Source organism: Schistocerca gregaria, chromosome 3 (genome assembly GCF_023897955.1).
Source record: "Schistocerca gregaria isolate iqSchGreg1 chromosome 3, iqSchGreg1.2, whole genome shotgun sequence".
Taxonomy (NCBI): Eukaryota; Metazoa; Arthropoda; class Insecta; order Orthoptera; family Acrididae; genus Schistocerca; species Schistocerca gregaria.
The window spans coordinates 786,226,936-786,242,152 of NC_064922.1; the positions used below are offsets into that span (position 1 = coordinate 786,226,936).

The window sequence follows — 15,217 nt, forward strand, 5'->3', positions numbered from 1 at the left end:
TATCGATGCCACGTGCAACTCGTGTGCAGAGAACGAGACACAAGAAGGAGTGAGCCTCTCTACCATGTGAGAGGCAGTATCTAACAGATACACACGCTAAAACATTTGACTTGCGTTAGCTCATAAATTGCTACACGTAATTGTCTGCAAGCTAAAATGGACACATCTGCACTGCCCAGAGAGGCGACACTTGCACTGACACCTGGTGGACGGCAGTGTGACGTGGCGATGAGCTGTGGCTTCTGGGTGCGACTGTAGCGCTGCAGCCAATAACACTGCACATTGCCGGCGACCCACGTGTTTAGTAGTGACGCAACTGCTAGGATGCAGCTGAACGTCCATCTTTTGAGAGCTAGAAAATTTCCGCAGTCGGCAGGACTCGAACCTACGCTCCCAGAGGGAATCTGATTTCAAGTCAGACGCCTTAACCACTCGGCCACGACTGTCGGTAGCAGTAGCGTCTTCCGACAAGTGAAAGTGCACCTTTAGAAGCAATCCAATGGCAGAAAGCGGCGTGGCCTCACTCTTTTCTGTAGTGTTTCCATTGCCAGCACATTAGCCGTTACGAAAGTGTATTAATTTTCGCCTAGACATTGCCTTGATCCCAACACCCTTTGGTTGAAAATCAAACGCTCTACCGACTGAGCTATCGTACAGCTGCGTGGCGTGCGAGTCATTCGTATGACGTAATTACTGGCTTGTGGCTCCAATGGCGACTTCACCGACTTCCCACTGACGCACCGCTGACGCTAGTTTTCTGTCGTCTTAAGTGGTCGACATACTTGCAAGTAGCTGCGAGATCTTAAGAAAAGAAACGCTGCACCATTGCTTTTGCCGCACTCGAATGACTGAATTGCGATTCTTGAAAAAGAGAGAAATGAATGTTGGCTCTGTCCAACGCTTCCAAGCACGTCTGTGTACTCACGAACTCGGCGTCGACGCGAGAAAATGACAGGAGCGCACTCGTGGGCCTGCGACGGCTTTCTGCAGTCCCAGCGTCAGTGAGAGGAGAACCGGTAGCCACAGAAAGCAGCGGCCGTCGCGACACTCAGTATTGTTAAACGGAAATTTTCGTCTTGTTGAAGATGGCGCCATCGGTTTGCAACCGCGTTCACGTGTGTGAAAATATTTGCTCCTCTTTACGCAAAATCGCACGCAGCCGGTAGGATTCGAACCTACGCTCCAAGAGGGAATCTGATTTCGAGTCAGACGCCTTAACCACTCGGCCACGACTGCCCGTAGGTCGAGGTTCTCCGACACATGCAACTTCTACGGTTTAAAGCTCTGTGGCATCAGAAAACGGCGTAGCTGCATTCTTTTCCGTAGTGTTTCCACCGCTACCAGAGGAATCGCTACCAAAGTATTAAAATTTCCGCCCGAACAGGGACTTGAACCCTGGACCCTTAGGTTAAAAGCCTAATGCTCTACCGACTGAGCTATCCGGGCTCACACGACAGTAGAGAACATCCCACGATGCACAGCTGTACATTGACTCATGTCCTTCACAGCTGTGCTATCGCTGCATGGAGCTGTTACTAATTAAACGTCGCCTGAATGCTGTCTACAAACGTGTCGCGCTAAGCTCGTAGCAGACTATCGAAGAATGCTGACACACGATGCAAAAACGAACTGCAGCAGTCGTTAGGTCTCATACGTTGGAGTAGAGGATTTACGTGTTTTGTCGACACTCACTGAGTAATTGGAAATTTCACAAGCATTTCGAATGCAATGCTTCCCACGTTTTCGCTCATTTCACGGTTCCGTTGGAGACGTTCTTCACCTCCTGACACAAAAAAGGAACGCAGTTGGTAGGACTTTTCGTATTTTCTTACTTGTCAGGGAGTTGCCTACTGTGTTCCTCTTACGGCAAGCACTAGACAACCTGAACAGTTACAGGATAGAGTCATTTTTGTTCTCGGCTGTACTTACATCATCACAGACTCGGAGCAATTCCATTGGCATCAGCTTCAAAACATACGCTTGCCGAAACCCGGGATCAAACCAGGGACCTTTAGATCTTCAGTGTAACGCTCTCCCAACTGAGCCATTTCGGCTCACACGTAAGTCCGCAGATTTGCGCGTCTTCGTTAACCTCTGAATCGCCGCCAATTTCAGTCATCTTCGTCTGATAAGACATAGGGACGCTGAAAGGCGAGCAGCAGATGCAGTGAAGTACCACACACATTTCTTCTGATTCCATCATCGTAAGAAGCAAACATGTCGACTCGATTCATGTAATATTGACTTCGCTGGCTCTAGAAAACCTTTGCTATATCGATGCCACGTGCAACTCGTGTGCAGAGAACGAGACACAAGAAGGAGTGAGCCTCTCTACCATGTGAGAGGCAGTATCTAACAGATACACACGCTAAAACATTTGACTTGCGTTAGCTCATAAATTGCTACACGTAATTGTCTGCAAGCTAAAATGGACACATCTGCACTGCCCAGAGAGGCGACACTTGCACTGACACCTGGTGGACGGCAGTGTGACGTGGCGATGAGCTGTGGCTTCTGGGTGCGACTGTAGCGCTGCAGCCAATAACACTGCACATTGCCGGCGACCCACGTGTTTAGTAGTGACGCAACTGCTAGGATGCAGCTGAACGTCCATCTTTTGAGAGCTAGAAAATTTCCGCAGTCGGCAGGACTCGAACCTACGCTCCCAGAGGGAATCTGATTTCAAGTCAGACGCCTTAACCACTCGGCCACGACTGTCGGTAGCAGTAGCGTCTTCCGACAAGTGAAAGTGCACCTTTAGAAGCAATCCAATGGCAGAAAGCGGCGTGGCCTCACTCTTTTCTGTAGTGTTTCCATTGCCAGCACATTAGCCGTTACGAAAGTGTATTAATTTTCGCCTAGACATTGCCTTGATCCCAACACCCTTTGGTTGAAAATCAAACGCTCTACCGACTGAGCTATCGTACAGCTGCGTGGCGTGCGAGTCATTCGTATGACGTAATTACTGGCTTGTGGCTCCAATGGCGACTTCACCGACTTCCCACTGACGCACCGCTGACGCTAGTTTTCTGTCGTCTTAAGTGGTCGACATACTTGCAAGTAGCTGCGAGATCTTAAGAAAAGAAACGCTGCACCATTGCTTTTGCCGCACTCGAATGACTGAATTGCGATTCTTGAAAAAGAGAGAAATGAATGTTGGCTCTGTCCAACGCTTCCAAGCACGTCTGTGTACTCACGAACTCGGCGTCGACGCGAGAAAATGACAGGAGCGCACTCGTGGGCCTGCGACGGCTTTCTGCAGTCCCAGCGTCAGTGAGAGGAGAACCGGTAGCCACAGAAAGCAGCGGCCGTCGCGACACTCAGTATTGTTAAACGGAAATTTTCGTCTTGTTGAAGATGGCGCCATCGGTTTGCAACCGCGTTCACGTGTGTGAAAATATTTGCTCCTCTTTACGCAAAATCGCACGCAGCCGGTAGGATTCGAACCTACGCTCCAAGAGGGAATCTGATTTCGAGTCAGACGCCTTAACCACTCGGCCACGACTGCCCGTAGGTCGAGGTTCTCCGACACATGCAACTTCTACGGTTTAAAGCTCTGTGGCATCAGAAAACGGCGTAGCTGCATTCTTTTCCGTAGTGTTTCCACCGCTACCAGAGGAATCGCTACCAAAGTATTAAAATTTCCGCCCGAACAGGGACTTGAACCCTGGACCCTTAGGTTAAAAGCCTAATGCTCTACCGACTGAGCTATCCGGGCTCACACGACAGTAGAGAACATCCCACGATGCACAGCTGTACATTGACTCATGTCCTTCACAGCTGTGCTATCGCTGCATGGAGCTGTTACTAATTAAACGTCGCCTGAATGCTGTCTACAAACGTGTCGCGCTAAGCTCGTAGCAGACTATCGAAGAATGCTGACACACGATGCAAAAACAAACTGCAGCAGTCGTTAGGTCTCATACGTTGGAGTAGAGGATTTACGTGTTTTGTCGACACTCACTGAGTAATTGGAAATTTCACAAGCACTTCGAATGCAATGCTTCCCACGTTTTCGCTCATTTCACGGTTCCGTTGGAGACGTTCTTCACCTCCTGACACAAAAAAGGAACGCAGTTGGTAGGACTTTTCGTATTTTCTTACTTGTCAGGGAGTTGCCTACTGTGTTCCTCTTACGGCAAGCACTAGACAACCTGAACAGTTACAGGATAGAGTCATTTTTGTTCTCGGCTGTACTTACATCATCACAGACTCGGAGCAATTCCATTGGCATCAGCTTCAAAACATACGCTTGCCGAAACCCGGGATCAAACCAGGGACCTTTAGATCTTCAGTGTAACGCTCTCCCAACTGAGCCATTTCGGCTCACACGTAAGTCCGCAGATTTGCGCGTCTTCGTTAACCTCTGAATCGCCGCCAATTTCAGTCATCTTCGTCTGATAAGACATAGGGACGCTGAAAGGCGAGCAGCAGATGCAGTGAAGTACCACACACATTTCTTCTGATTCCATCATCGTAAGAAGCAAACATGTCGACTCGATTCATGTAATATTGACTTCGCTGGCTCTAGAAAACCTTTGCTATATCGATGCCACGTGCAACTCGTGTGCAGAGAACGAGACACAAGAAGGAGTGAGCCTCTCTACCATGTGAGAGGCAGTATCTAACAGATACACACGCTAAAACATTTGACTTGCGTTAGCTCATAAATTGCTACACGTAATTGTCTGCAAGCTAAAATGGACACATCTGCACTGCCCAGAGAGGCGACACTTGCACTGACACCTGGTGGACGGCAGTGTGACGTGGCGATGAGCTGTGGCTTCTGGGTGCGACTCTAGCACTGCAGCCAATAACACTGCACATTGCCGGCGACCCACGTGTTTAGTAGTGACGCAACTGCTAGGATGCAGCTGAACGTCCATCTTTTGAGAGCTAGAAAATTTCCGCAGTCGGCAGGACTCGAACCTACGCTCCCAGAGGGAATCTGATTTCAAGTCAGACGCCTTAACCACTCGGCCACGACTGTCGGTAGCAGTAGCGTCTTCCGACAAGTGAAAGTGCACCTTTAGAAGCAATCCAATGGCAGAAAGCGGCGTGGCCTCACTCTTTTCTGTAGTGTTTCCATTGCCAGCACATTAGCCGTTACGAAAGTGTATTAATTTTCGCCTAGACATTGCCTTGATCCCAACACCCTTTGGTTGAAAATCAAACGCTCTACCGACTGAGCTATCGTACAGCTGCGTGGCGTGCGAGTCATTCGTATGACGTAATTACTGGCTTGTGGCTCCAATGGCGACTTCACCGACTTCCCACTGACGCACCGCTGACGCTAGTTTTCTGTCGTCTTAAGTGGTCGACATACTTGCAAGTAGCTGCGAGATCTTAAGAAAAGAAACGCTGCACCATTGCTTTTGCCGCACTCGAATGACTGAATTGCGATTCTTGAAAAAGAGAGAAATGAATGTTGGCTCTGTCCAACGCTTCCAAGCACGTCTGTGTACTCACGAACTCGGCGTCGACGCGAGAAAATGACAGGAGCGCACTCGTGGGCCTGCGACGGCTTTCTGCAGTCCCAGCGTCAGTGAGAGGAGAACCGGTAGCCACAGAAAGCAGCGGCCGTCGCGACACTCAGTATTGTTAAACGGAAATTTTCGTCTTGTTGAAGATGGCGCCATCGGTTTGCAACCGCGTTCACGTGTGTGAAAATATTTGCTCCTCTTTACGCAAAATCGCACGCAGCCGGTAGGATTCGAACCTACGCTCCAAGAGGGAATCTGATTTCGAGTCAGACGCCTTAACCACTCGGCCACGACTGCCCGTAGGTCGAGGTTCTCCGACACATGCAACTTCTACGGTTTAAAGCTCTGTGGCATCAGAAAACGGCGTAGCTGCATTCTTTTCCGTAGTGTTTCCACCGCTACCAGAGGAATCGCTACCAAAGTATTAAAATTTCCGCCCGAACAGGGACTTGAACCCTGGACCCTTAGGTTAAAAGCCTAATGCTCTACCGACTGAGCTATCCGGGCTCACACGACAGTAGAGAACATCCCACGATGCACAGCTGTACATTGACTCATGTCCTTCACAGCTGTGCTATCGCTGCATGGAGCTGTTACTAATTAAACGTCGCCTGAATGCTGTCTACAAACGTGTCGCGCTAAGCTCGTAGCAGACTATCGAAGAATGCTGACACACGATGCAAAAACGAACTGCAGCAGTCGTTAGGTCTCATACGTTGGAGTAGAGGATTTACGTGTTTTGTCGACACTCACTGAGTAATTGGAAATTTCACAAGCACTTCGAATGCAATGCTTCCCACGTTTTCGCTCATTTCACGGTTCCGTTGGAGACGTTCTTCACCTCCTGACACAAAAAAGGAACGCAGTTGGTAGGACTTTTCGTATTTTCTTACTTGTCAGGGAGTTGCCTACTGTGTTCCTCTTACGGCAAGCACTAGACAACCTGAACAGTTACAGGATAGAGTCATTTTTGTTCTCGGCTGTACTTACATCATCACAGACTCGGAGCAATTCCATTGGCATCAGCTTCAAAACATACGCTTGCCGAAACCCGGGATCAAACCAGGGACCTTTAGATCTTCAGTGTAACGCTCTCCCAACTGAGCCATTTCGGCTCACACGTAAGTCCGCAGATTTGCGCGTCTTCGTTAACCTCTGAATCGCCGCCAATTTCAGTCATCTTCGTCTGATAAGACATAGGGACGCTGAAAGGCGAGCAGCAGATGCAGTGAAGTACCACACACATTTCTTCTGATTCCATCATCGTAAGAAGCAAACATGTCGACTCGATTCATGTAATATTGACTTCGCTGGCTCTAGAAAACCTTTGCTATATCGATGCCACGTGCAACTCGTGTGCAGAGAACGAGACACAAGAAGGAGTGAGCCTCTCTACCATGTGAGAGGCAGTATCTAACAGATACACACGCTAAAACATTTGACTTGCGTTAGCTCATAAATTGCTACACGTAATTGTCTGCAAGCTAAAATGGACACATCTGCACTGCCCAGAGAGGCGACACTTGCACTGACACCTGGTGGACGGCAGTGTGACGTGGCGATGAGCTGTGGCTTCTGGGTGCGACTGTAGCGCTGCAGCCAATAACACTGCATATTGCCGGCGACCCACGTGTTTAGTAGTGACGCAACTGCTAGGATGCAGCTGAACGTCCATCTTTTGAGAGCTAGAAAATTTCCGCAGTCGGCAGGACTCGAACCTACGCTCCCAGAGGGAATCTGATTTCAAGTCAGACGCCTTAACCACTCGGCCACGACTGTCGGTAGCAGTAGCGTCTTCCGACAAGTGAAAGTGCACCTTTAGAAGCAATCCAATGGCAGAAAGCGGCGTGGCCTCACTCTTTTCTGTAGTGTTTCCATTGCCAGCACATAAGCCGTTACGAAAGTGTATTAATTTTCGCCTAGACATTGCCTTGATCCCAACACCCTTTGGTTGAAAATCAAACGCTCTACCGACTGAGCTATCGTACAGCTGCGTGGCGTGCGAGTCATTCGTATGACGTAATTACTGGCTTGTGGCTCCAATGGCGACTTCACCGACTTCCCACTGACGCACCGCTGACGCTAGTTTTCTGTCGTCTTAAGTGGTCGACATACTTGCAAGTAGCTGCGAGATCTTAAGAAAAGAAACGCTGCACCATTGCTTTTGCCGCACTCGAATGACTGAATTGCGATTCTTGAAAAAGAGAGAAATGAATGTTGGCTCTGTCCAACGCTTCCAAGCACGTCTGTGTACTCACGAACTCGGCGTCGACGCGAGAAAATGACAGGAGCGCACTCGTGGGCCTGCGACGGCTTTCTGCAGTCCCAGCGTCAGTGAGAGGAGAACCGGTAGCCACAGAAAGCAGCGGCCGTCGCGACACTCAGTATTGTTAAACGGAAATTTTCGTCTTGTTGAAGATGGCGCCATCGGTTTGCAACCGCGTTCACGTGTGTGAAAATATTTGCTCCTCTTTACGCAAAATCGCACGCAGCCGGTAGGATTCGAACCTACGCTCCAAGAGGGAATCTGATTTCGAGTCAGACGCCTTAACCACTCGGCCACGACTGCCCGTAGGTCGAGGTTCTCCGACACATGCAACTTCTACGGTTTAAAGCTCTGTGGCATCAGAAAACGGCGTAGCTGCATTCTTTTCCGTAGTGTTTCCACCGCTACCAGAGGAATCGCTACCAAAGTATTAAAATTTCCGCCCGAACAGGGACTTGAACCCTGGACCCTTAGGTTAAAAGCCTAATGCTCTACCGACTGAGCTATCCGGGCTCACACGACAGTAGAGAACATCCCACGATGCACAGCTGTACATTGACTCATGTCCTTCACAGCTGTGCTATCGCTGCATGGAGCTGTTACTAATTAAACGTCGCCTGAATGCTGTCTACAAACGTGTCGCGCTAAGCTCGTAGCAGACTATCGAAGAATGCTGACACACGATACAAAAACGAACTGCAGCAGTCGTTAGGTCTCATACGTTGGAGTAGAGGATTTACGTGTTTTGTCGACACTCACTGAGTAATTGGAAATTTCACAAGCATTTCGAATGCAATGCTTCCCATGTTTTCGCTCATTTCACGGTTCCGTTGGAGACGTTCTTCACCTCCTGACACAAAAAAGGAACGCAGTTGGTAGGACTTTTCGTATTTTCTTACTTGTCAGGGAGTTGCCTACTGTGTTCCTCTTACGGCAAGCACTAGACAACCTGAACAGTTACAGGATAGAGTCATTTTTGTTCTCGGCTGTACTTACATCATCACAGACTCGGAGCAATTCCATTGGCATCAGCTTCAAAACATACGCTTGCCGAAACCCGGGATCAAACCAGGGACCTTTAGATCTTCAGTGTAACGCTCTCCCAACTGAGCCATTTCGGCTCACACGTAAGTCCGCAGATTTGCGCGTCTTCGTTAACCTCTGAATCGCCGCCAATTTCAGTCATCTTCGTCTGATAAGACATAGGGACGCTGAAAGGCGAGCAGCAGATGCAGTGAAGTACCACACACATTTCTTCTGATTCCATCATCGTAAGAAGCAAACATGTCGACTCGATTCATGTAATATTGACTTCGCTGGCTCTAGAAAACCTTTGCTATATCGATGCCACGTGCAACTCGTGTGCAGAGAACGAGACACAAGAAGGAGTGAGCCTCTCTACCATGTGAGAGGCAGTATCTAACAGATACACACGCTAAAACATTTGACTTGCGTTAGCTCATAAATTGCTACACGTAATTGTCTGCAAGCTAAAATGGACACATCTGCACTGCCCAGAGAGGCGACACTTGCACTGACACCTGGTGGACGGCAGTGTGACGAGGCGATGAGCTGTGGCTTCTGGGTGCGACTGTAGCGCTGCAGCCAATAACACTGCACATTGCCGGCGACCCACGTGTTTAGTAGTGACGCAACTGCTAGGATGCAGCTGAACGTCCATCTTTTGAGAGCTAGAAAATTTCCGCAGTCGGCAGGACTCGAACCTACGCTCCCAGAGGGAATCTGATTTCAAGTCAGACGCCTTAACCACTCGGCCACGACTGTCGGTAGCAGTAGCGTCTTCCGACAAGTGAAAGTGCACCTTTAGAAGCAATCCAATGGCAGAAAGCGGCGTGGCCTCACTCTTTTCTGTAGTGTTTCCATTGCCAGCACATTAGCCGTTACGAAAGTGTATTAATTTTCGCCTAGACATTGCCTTGATCCCAACACCCTTTGGTTGAAAATCAAACGCTCTACCGACTGAGCTATCGTACAGCTGCGTGGCGTGCGAGTCATTCGTATGACGTAATTACTGGCTTGTGGCTCCAATGGCGACTTCACCGACTTCCCACTGACGCACCGCTGACGCTAGTTTTCTGTCGTCTTAAGTGGTCGACATACTTGCAAGTAGCTGCGAGATCTTAAGAAAAGAAACGCTGCACCATTGCTTTTGCCGCACTCGAATGACTGAATTGCGATTCTTGAAAAAGAGAGAAATGAATGTTGGCTCTGTCCAACGCTTCCAAGCACGTCTGTGTACTCACGAACTCGGCGTCGACGCGAGAAAATGACAGGAGCGCACTCGTGGGCCTGCGACGGCTTTCTGCAGTCCCAGCGTCAGTGAGAGGAGAACCGGTAGCCACAGAAAGCAGCGGCCGTCGCGACACTCAGTATTGTTAAACGGAAATTTTCGTCTTGTTGAAGATGGCGCCATCGGTTTGCAACCGCGTTCACGTGTGTGAAAATATTTGCTCCTCTTTACGCAAAATCGCACGCAGCCGGTAGGATTCGAACCTACGCTCCAAGAGGGAATCTGATTTCGAGTCAGACGCCTTAACCACTCGGCCACGACTGCCAGTAGGTCGAGGTTCTCCGACACATGCAACTTCTACGGTTTAAAGCTCTGTGGCATCAGAAAACGGCGTAGCTGCATTCTTTTCCGTAGTGTTTCCACCGCTACCAGAGGAATCGCTACCAAAGTATTAAAATTTCCGCCCGAACAGGGACTTGAACCCTGGACCCTTAGGTTAAAAGCCTAATGCTCTACCGACTGAGCTATCCGGGCTCACACGACAGTAGAGAACATCCCACGATGCACAGCTGTACATTGACTCATGTCCTTCACAGCTGTGCTATCGCTGCATGGAGCTGTTACTAATTAAACGTCGCCTGAATGCTGTCTACAAACGTGTCGCGCTAAGCTCGTAGCAGACTATCGAAGAATGCTGACACACGATGCAAAAACAAACTGCAGCAGTCGTTAGGTCTCATACGTTGGAGTAGAGGATTTACGTGTTTTGTCGACACTCACTGAGTAATTGGAAATTTCACAAGCACTTCGAATGCAATGCTTCCCACGTTTTCGCTCATTTCACGGTTCCGTTGGAGACGTTCTTCACCTCCTGACACAAAAAAGGAACGCAGTTGGTAGGACTTTTCGTATTTTCTTACTTCTCAGGGAGTTGCCTACTGTGTTCCTCTTACGGCAAGCACTAGACAACCTGAACAGTTACAGGATAGAGTCATTTTTGTTCTCGGCTGTACTTACATCATCACAGACTCGGAGCAATTCCATTGGCATCAGCTTCAAAACATACGCTTGCCGAAACCCGGGATCAAACCAGGGACCTTTAGATCTTCAGTGTAACGCTCTCCCAACTGAGCCATTTCGGCTCACACGTAAGTCCGCAGATTTGCGCGTCTTCGTTAACCTCTGAATCGCCGCCAATTTCAGTCATCTTCGTCTGATAAGACATAGGGACGCTGAAAGGCGAGCAGCAGATGCAGTGAAGTACCACACACATTTCTTCTGATTCCATCATCGTAAGAAGCAAACATGTCGACTCGATTCATGTAATATTGACTTCGCTGGCTCTAGAAAACCTTTGCTATATCGATGCCACGTGCAACTCGTGTGCAGAGAACGAGACACAAGAAGGAGTGAGCCTCTCTACCATGTGAGAGGCAGTATCTAACAGATACACACGCTAAAACATTTGACTTGCGTTAGCTCATAAATTGCTACACGTAATTGTCTGCAAGCTAAAATGGACACATCTGCACTGCCCAGAGAGGCGACACTTGCACTGACACCTGGTGGACGGCAGTGTGACGTGGCGATGAGCTGTGGCTTCTGGGTGCGACTGTAGCGCTGCAGCCAATAACACTGCACATTGCCGGCGACCCACGTGTTTAGTAGTGACGCAACTGCTAGGATGCAGCTGAACGTCCATCTCTTGAGAGCTAGAAAATTTCCGCAGTCGGCAGGACTCGAACCTACGCTCCCAGAGGGAATCTGATTTCAAGTCAGACGCCTTAACCACTCGGCCACGACTGTCGGTAGCAGTAGCGTCTTCCGACAAGTGAAAGTGCACCTTTAGAAGCAATCCAATGGCAGAAAGCGGCGTGGCCTCACTCTTTTCTGTAGTGTTTCCATTGCCAGCACATTAGCCGTTACGAAAGTGTATTAATTTTCGCCTAGACATTGCCTTGATCCCAACACCCTTTGGTTGAAAATCAAACGCTCTACCGACTGAGCTATCGTACAGCTGCGTGGCGTGCGAGTCATTCGTATGACGTAATTACTGGCTTGTGGCTCCAATGGCGACTTCACCGACTTCCCACTGACGCACCGCTGACGCTAGTTTTCTGTCGTCTTAAGTGGTCGACATACTTGCAAGTAGCTGCGAGATCTTAAGAAAAGAAACGCTGCACCATTGCTTTTGCCGCACTCGAATGACTGAATTGCGATTCTTGAAAAAGAGAGAAATGAATGTTGGCTCTGTCCAACGCTTCCAAGCACGTCTGTGTACTCACGAACTCGGCGTCGACGCGAGAAAATGACAGGAGCGCACTCGTGGGCCTGCGACGGCTTTCTGCAGTCCCAGCGTCAGTGAGAGGAGAACCGGTAGCCACAGAAAGCAGCGGCCGTCGCGACACTCAGTATTGTTAAACGGAAATTTTCGTCTTGTTGAAGATGGCGCCATCGGTTTGCAACCGCGTTCACGTGTGTGAAAATATTTGCTCCTCTTTACGCAAAATCGCACGCAGCCGGTAGGATTCGAACCTACGCTCCAAGAGGGAATCTGATTTCGAGTCAGACGCCTTAACCACTCGGCCACGACTGCCCGTAGGTCGAGGTTCTCCGACACATGCAACTTCTACGGTTTAAAGCTCTGTGGCATCAGAAAACGGCGTAGCTGCATTCTTTTCCGTAGTGTTTCCACCGCTACCAGAGGAATCGCTACCAAAGTATTAAAATTTCCGCCCGAACAGGGACTTGAACCCTGGACCCTTAGGTTAAAAGCCTAATGCTCTACCGACTGAGCTATCCGGGCTCACACGACAGTAGAGAACATCCCACGATGCACAGCTGTACATTGACTCATGTCCTTCACAGCTGTGCTATCGCTGCATGGAGCTGTTACTAATTAAACGTCGCCTGAATGCTGTCTACAAACGTGTCGCGCTAAGCTCGTAGCAGACTATCGAAGAATGCTGACACACGATGCAAAAACAAACTGCAGCAGTCGTTAGGTCTCATACGTTGGAGTAGAGGATTTACGTGTTTTGTCGACACTCACTGAGTAATTGGAAATTTCACAAGCACTTCGAATGCAATGCTTCCCACGTTTTCGCTCATTTCACGGTTCCGTTGGAGACGTTCTTCACCTCCTGACACAAAAAAGGAACGCAGTTGGTAGGACTTTTCGTATTTTCTTACTTCTCAGGGAGTTGCCTACTGTGTTCCTCTTACGGCAAGCACTAGACAACCTGAACAGTTACAGGATAGAGTCATTTTTGTTCTCGGCTGTACTTACATCATCACAGACTCGGAGCAATTCCATTGGCATCAGCTTCAAAACATACGCTTGCCGAAACCCGGGATCAAACCAGGGACCTTTAGATCTTCAGTGTAACGCTCTCCCAACTGAGCCATTTCGGCTCACACGTAAGTCCGCAGATTTGCGCGTCTTCGTTAACCTCTGAATCGCCGCCAATTTCAGTCATCTTCGTCTGATAAGACATAGGGACGCTGAAAGGCGAGCAGCAGATGCAGTGAAGTACCACACACATTTCTTCTGATTCCATCATCGTAAGAAGCAAACATGTCGACTCGATTCATGTAATATTGACTTCGCTGGCTCTAGAAAACCTTTGCTATATCGATGCCACGTGCAACTCGTGTGCAGAGAACGAGACACAAGAAGGAGTGAGCCTCTCTACCATGTGAGAGGCAGTATCTAACAGATACACACGCTAAAACATTTGACTTGCGTTAGCTCATAAATTGCTACACGTAATTGTCTGCAAGCTAAAATGGACACATCTGCACTGCCCAGAGAGGCGACACTTGCACTGACACCTGGTGGACGGCAGTGTGACGTGGCGATGAGCTGTGGCTTCTGGGTGCGACTGTAGCGCTGCAGCCAATAACACTGCACATTGCCGGCGACCCACGTGTTTAGTAGTGACGCAACTGCTAGGATGCAGCTGAACGTCCATCTCTTGAGAGCTAGAAAATTTCCGCAGTCGGCAGGACTCGAACCTACGCTCCCAGAGGGAATCTGATTTCAAGTCAGACGCCTTAACCACTCGGCCACGACTGTCGGTAGCAGTAGCGTCTTCCGACAAGTGAAAGTGCACCTTTAGAAGCAATCCAATGGCAGAAAGCGGCGTGGCCTCACTCTTTTCTGTAGTGTTTCCATTGCCAGCACATTAGCCGTTACGAAAGTGTATTAATTTTCGCCTAGACATTGCCTTGATCCCAACACCCTTTGGTTGAAAATCAAACGCTCTACCGACTGAGCTATCGTACAGCTGCGTGGCGTGCGAGTCATTCGTATGACGTAATTACTGGCTTGTGGCTCCAATGGCGACTTCACCGACTTCCCACTGACGCACCGCTGACGCTAGTTTTCTGTCGTCTTAAGTGGTCGACATACTTGCAAGTAGCTGCGAGATCTTAAGAAAAGAAACGCTGCACCATTGCTTTTGCCGCACTCGAATGACTGAATTGCGATTCTTGAAAAAGAGAGAAATGAATGTTGGCTCTGTCCAACGCTTCCAAGCACGTCTGTGTACTCACGAACTCGGCGTCGACGCGAGAAAATGACAGGAGCGCACTCGTGGGCCTGCGACGGCTTTCTGCAGTCCCAGCGTCAGTGAGAGGAGAACCGGTAGCCACAGAAAGCAGCGGCCGTCGCGACACTCAGTATTGTTAAACGGAAATTTTCGTCTTGTTGAAGATGGCGCCATCGGTTTGCAACCGCGTTCACGTGTGTGAAAATATTTGCTCCTCTTTACGCAAAATCGCACGCAGCCGGTAGGATTCGAACCTACGCTCCAAGAGGGAATCTGATTTCGAGTCAGACGCCTTAACCACTCGGCCACGACTGCCCGTAGGTCGAGGTTCTCCGACACATGCAACTTCTACGGTTTAAAGCTCTGTGGCATCAGAAAACGGCGTAGCTGCATTCTTTTCCGTAGTGTTTCCACCGCTACCAGAGGAATCGCTACCAAAGTATTAAAATTTCCGCCCGAACAGGGACTTGAACCCTGGACCCTTAGGTTAAAAGCCTAATGCTCTACCGACTGAGCTATCCGGGCTCACACGACAGTAGAGAACATCCCACGATGCACAGCTGTACATTGACTCATGTCCTTCACAGCTGTGCTATCGCTGCATGGAGCTGTTACTAATTAAACGTCGCCTGAATGCTGTCTACAAACGTGTCGCGCTAAGCTC

At 49.3% G+C, this 15,217-nt stretch overlaps 27 non-coding genes across 27 annotated transcripts; all 27 read right to left on the reverse strand.

Annotated features, from left to right (window-relative positions):
• Positions 1–364: 364 nt before the first annotated feature.
• Trnas-uga (transfer RNA serine (anticodon UGA)) lies at positions 365–446 on the reverse strand. Its single transcript has one exon. It is a non-coding gene; the product is annotated as a tRNA-Ser (tRNA).
• A 708-nt stretch (positions 447–1,154) lies between these two features.
• Trnas-cga (transfer RNA serine (anticodon CGA)) lies at positions 1,155–1,236 on the reverse strand. Its single transcript has one exon. It is a non-coding gene; the product is annotated as a tRNA-Ser (tRNA).
• Positions 1,237–1,373: 137 nt separating this feature from the next.
• Positions 1,374–1,446, reverse strand: Trnak-uuu (transfer RNA lysine (anticodon UUU)). The gene has a single exon. It is a non-coding gene; the product is annotated as a tRNA-Lys (tRNA).
• Positions 1,447–1,981: 535 nt separating this feature from the next.
• Trnaf-gaa (transfer RNA phenylalanine (anticodon GAA)) lies at positions 1,982–2,054 on the reverse strand. The gene has a single exon. It is a non-coding gene; the product is annotated as a tRNA-Phe (tRNA).
• A 582-nt stretch (positions 2,055–2,636) lies between these two features.
• On the reverse strand, positions 2,637–2,718 carry Trnas-uga (transfer RNA serine (anticodon UGA)). The gene has a single exon. It is a non-coding gene; the product is annotated as a tRNA-Ser (tRNA).
• A 708-nt stretch (positions 2,719–3,426) lies between these two features.
• On the reverse strand, positions 3,427–3,508 carry Trnas-cga (transfer RNA serine (anticodon CGA)). Its single transcript has one exon. It is a non-coding gene; the product is annotated as a tRNA-Ser (tRNA).
• Positions 3,509–3,645: 137 nt separating this feature from the next.
• Positions 3,646–3,718, reverse strand: Trnak-uuu (transfer RNA lysine (anticodon UUU)). Its single transcript has one exon. It is a non-coding gene; the product is annotated as a tRNA-Lys (tRNA).
• Positions 3,719–4,253: 535 nt separating this feature from the next.
• Positions 4,254–4,326, reverse strand: Trnaf-gaa (transfer RNA phenylalanine (anticodon GAA)). The gene has a single exon. It is a non-coding gene; the product is annotated as a tRNA-Phe (tRNA).
• A 582-nt stretch (positions 4,327–4,908) lies between these two features.
• Positions 4,909–4,990, reverse strand: Trnas-uga (transfer RNA serine (anticodon UGA)). The gene has a single exon. It is a non-coding gene; the product is annotated as a tRNA-Ser (tRNA).
• Positions 4,991–5,698: 708 nt separating this feature from the next.
• Positions 5,699–5,780, reverse strand: Trnas-cga (transfer RNA serine (anticodon CGA)). The gene has a single exon. It is a non-coding gene; the product is annotated as a tRNA-Ser (tRNA).
• Positions 5,781–5,917: 137 nt separating this feature from the next.
• Trnak-uuu (transfer RNA lysine (anticodon UUU)) lies at positions 5,918–5,990 on the reverse strand. Its single transcript has one exon. It is a non-coding gene; the product is annotated as a tRNA-Lys (tRNA).
• A 535-nt stretch (positions 5,991–6,525) lies between these two features.
• Trnaf-gaa (transfer RNA phenylalanine (anticodon GAA)) lies at positions 6,526–6,598 on the reverse strand. The gene has a single exon. It is a non-coding gene; the product is annotated as a tRNA-Phe (tRNA).
• A 582-nt stretch (positions 6,599–7,180) lies between these two features.
• On the reverse strand, positions 7,181–7,262 carry Trnas-uga (transfer RNA serine (anticodon UGA)). The gene has a single exon. It is a non-coding gene; the product is annotated as a tRNA-Ser (tRNA).
• A 708-nt stretch (positions 7,263–7,970) lies between these two features.
• Trnas-cga (transfer RNA serine (anticodon CGA)) lies at positions 7,971–8,052 on the reverse strand. Its single transcript has one exon. It is a non-coding gene; the product is annotated as a tRNA-Ser (tRNA).
• Positions 8,053–8,189: 137 nt separating this feature from the next.
• On the reverse strand, positions 8,190–8,262 carry Trnak-uuu (transfer RNA lysine (anticodon UUU)). Its single transcript has one exon. It is a non-coding gene; the product is annotated as a tRNA-Lys (tRNA).
• A 535-nt stretch (positions 8,263–8,797) lies between these two features.
• On the reverse strand, positions 8,798–8,870 carry Trnaf-gaa (transfer RNA phenylalanine (anticodon GAA)). Its single transcript has one exon. It is a non-coding gene; the product is annotated as a tRNA-Phe (tRNA).
• A 582-nt stretch (positions 8,871–9,452) lies between these two features.
• On the reverse strand, positions 9,453–9,534 carry Trnas-uga (transfer RNA serine (anticodon UGA)). The gene has a single exon. It is a non-coding gene; the product is annotated as a tRNA-Ser (tRNA).
• Positions 9,535–10,242: 708 nt separating this feature from the next.
• On the reverse strand, positions 10,243–10,324 carry Trnas-cga (transfer RNA serine (anticodon CGA)). The gene has a single exon. It is a non-coding gene; the product is annotated as a tRNA-Ser (tRNA).
• Positions 10,325–10,461: 137 nt separating this feature from the next.
• Trnak-uuu (transfer RNA lysine (anticodon UUU)) lies at positions 10,462–10,534 on the reverse strand. Its single transcript has one exon. It is a non-coding gene; the product is annotated as a tRNA-Lys (tRNA).
• A 535-nt stretch (positions 10,535–11,069) lies between these two features.
• Positions 11,070–11,142, reverse strand: Trnaf-gaa (transfer RNA phenylalanine (anticodon GAA)). Its single transcript has one exon. It is a non-coding gene; the product is annotated as a tRNA-Phe (tRNA).
• A 582-nt stretch (positions 11,143–11,724) lies between these two features.
• Positions 11,725–11,806, reverse strand: Trnas-uga (transfer RNA serine (anticodon UGA)). Its single transcript has one exon. It is a non-coding gene; the product is annotated as a tRNA-Ser (tRNA).
• Positions 11,807–12,514: 708 nt separating this feature from the next.
• On the reverse strand, positions 12,515–12,596 carry Trnas-cga (transfer RNA serine (anticodon CGA)). Its single transcript has one exon. It is a non-coding gene; the product is annotated as a tRNA-Ser (tRNA).
• Positions 12,597–12,733: 137 nt separating this feature from the next.
• Trnak-uuu (transfer RNA lysine (anticodon UUU)) lies at positions 12,734–12,806 on the reverse strand. The gene has a single exon. It is a non-coding gene; the product is annotated as a tRNA-Lys (tRNA).
• Positions 12,807–13,341: 535 nt separating this feature from the next.
• Positions 13,342–13,414, reverse strand: Trnaf-gaa (transfer RNA phenylalanine (anticodon GAA)). The gene has a single exon. It is a non-coding gene; the product is annotated as a tRNA-Phe (tRNA).
• A 582-nt stretch (positions 13,415–13,996) lies between these two features.
• On the reverse strand, positions 13,997–14,078 carry Trnas-uga (transfer RNA serine (anticodon UGA)). The gene has a single exon. It is a non-coding gene; the product is annotated as a tRNA-Ser (tRNA).
• Positions 14,079–14,786: 708 nt separating this feature from the next.
• Trnas-cga (transfer RNA serine (anticodon CGA)) lies at positions 14,787–14,868 on the reverse strand. Its single transcript has one exon. It is a non-coding gene; the product is annotated as a tRNA-Ser (tRNA).
• A 137-nt stretch (positions 14,869–15,005) lies between these two features.
• On the reverse strand, positions 15,006–15,078 carry Trnak-uuu (transfer RNA lysine (anticodon UUU)). The gene has a single exon. It is a non-coding gene; the product is annotated as a tRNA-Lys (tRNA).
• Between the last annotated feature and the right edge of the window lie 139 nt (positions 15,079–15,217).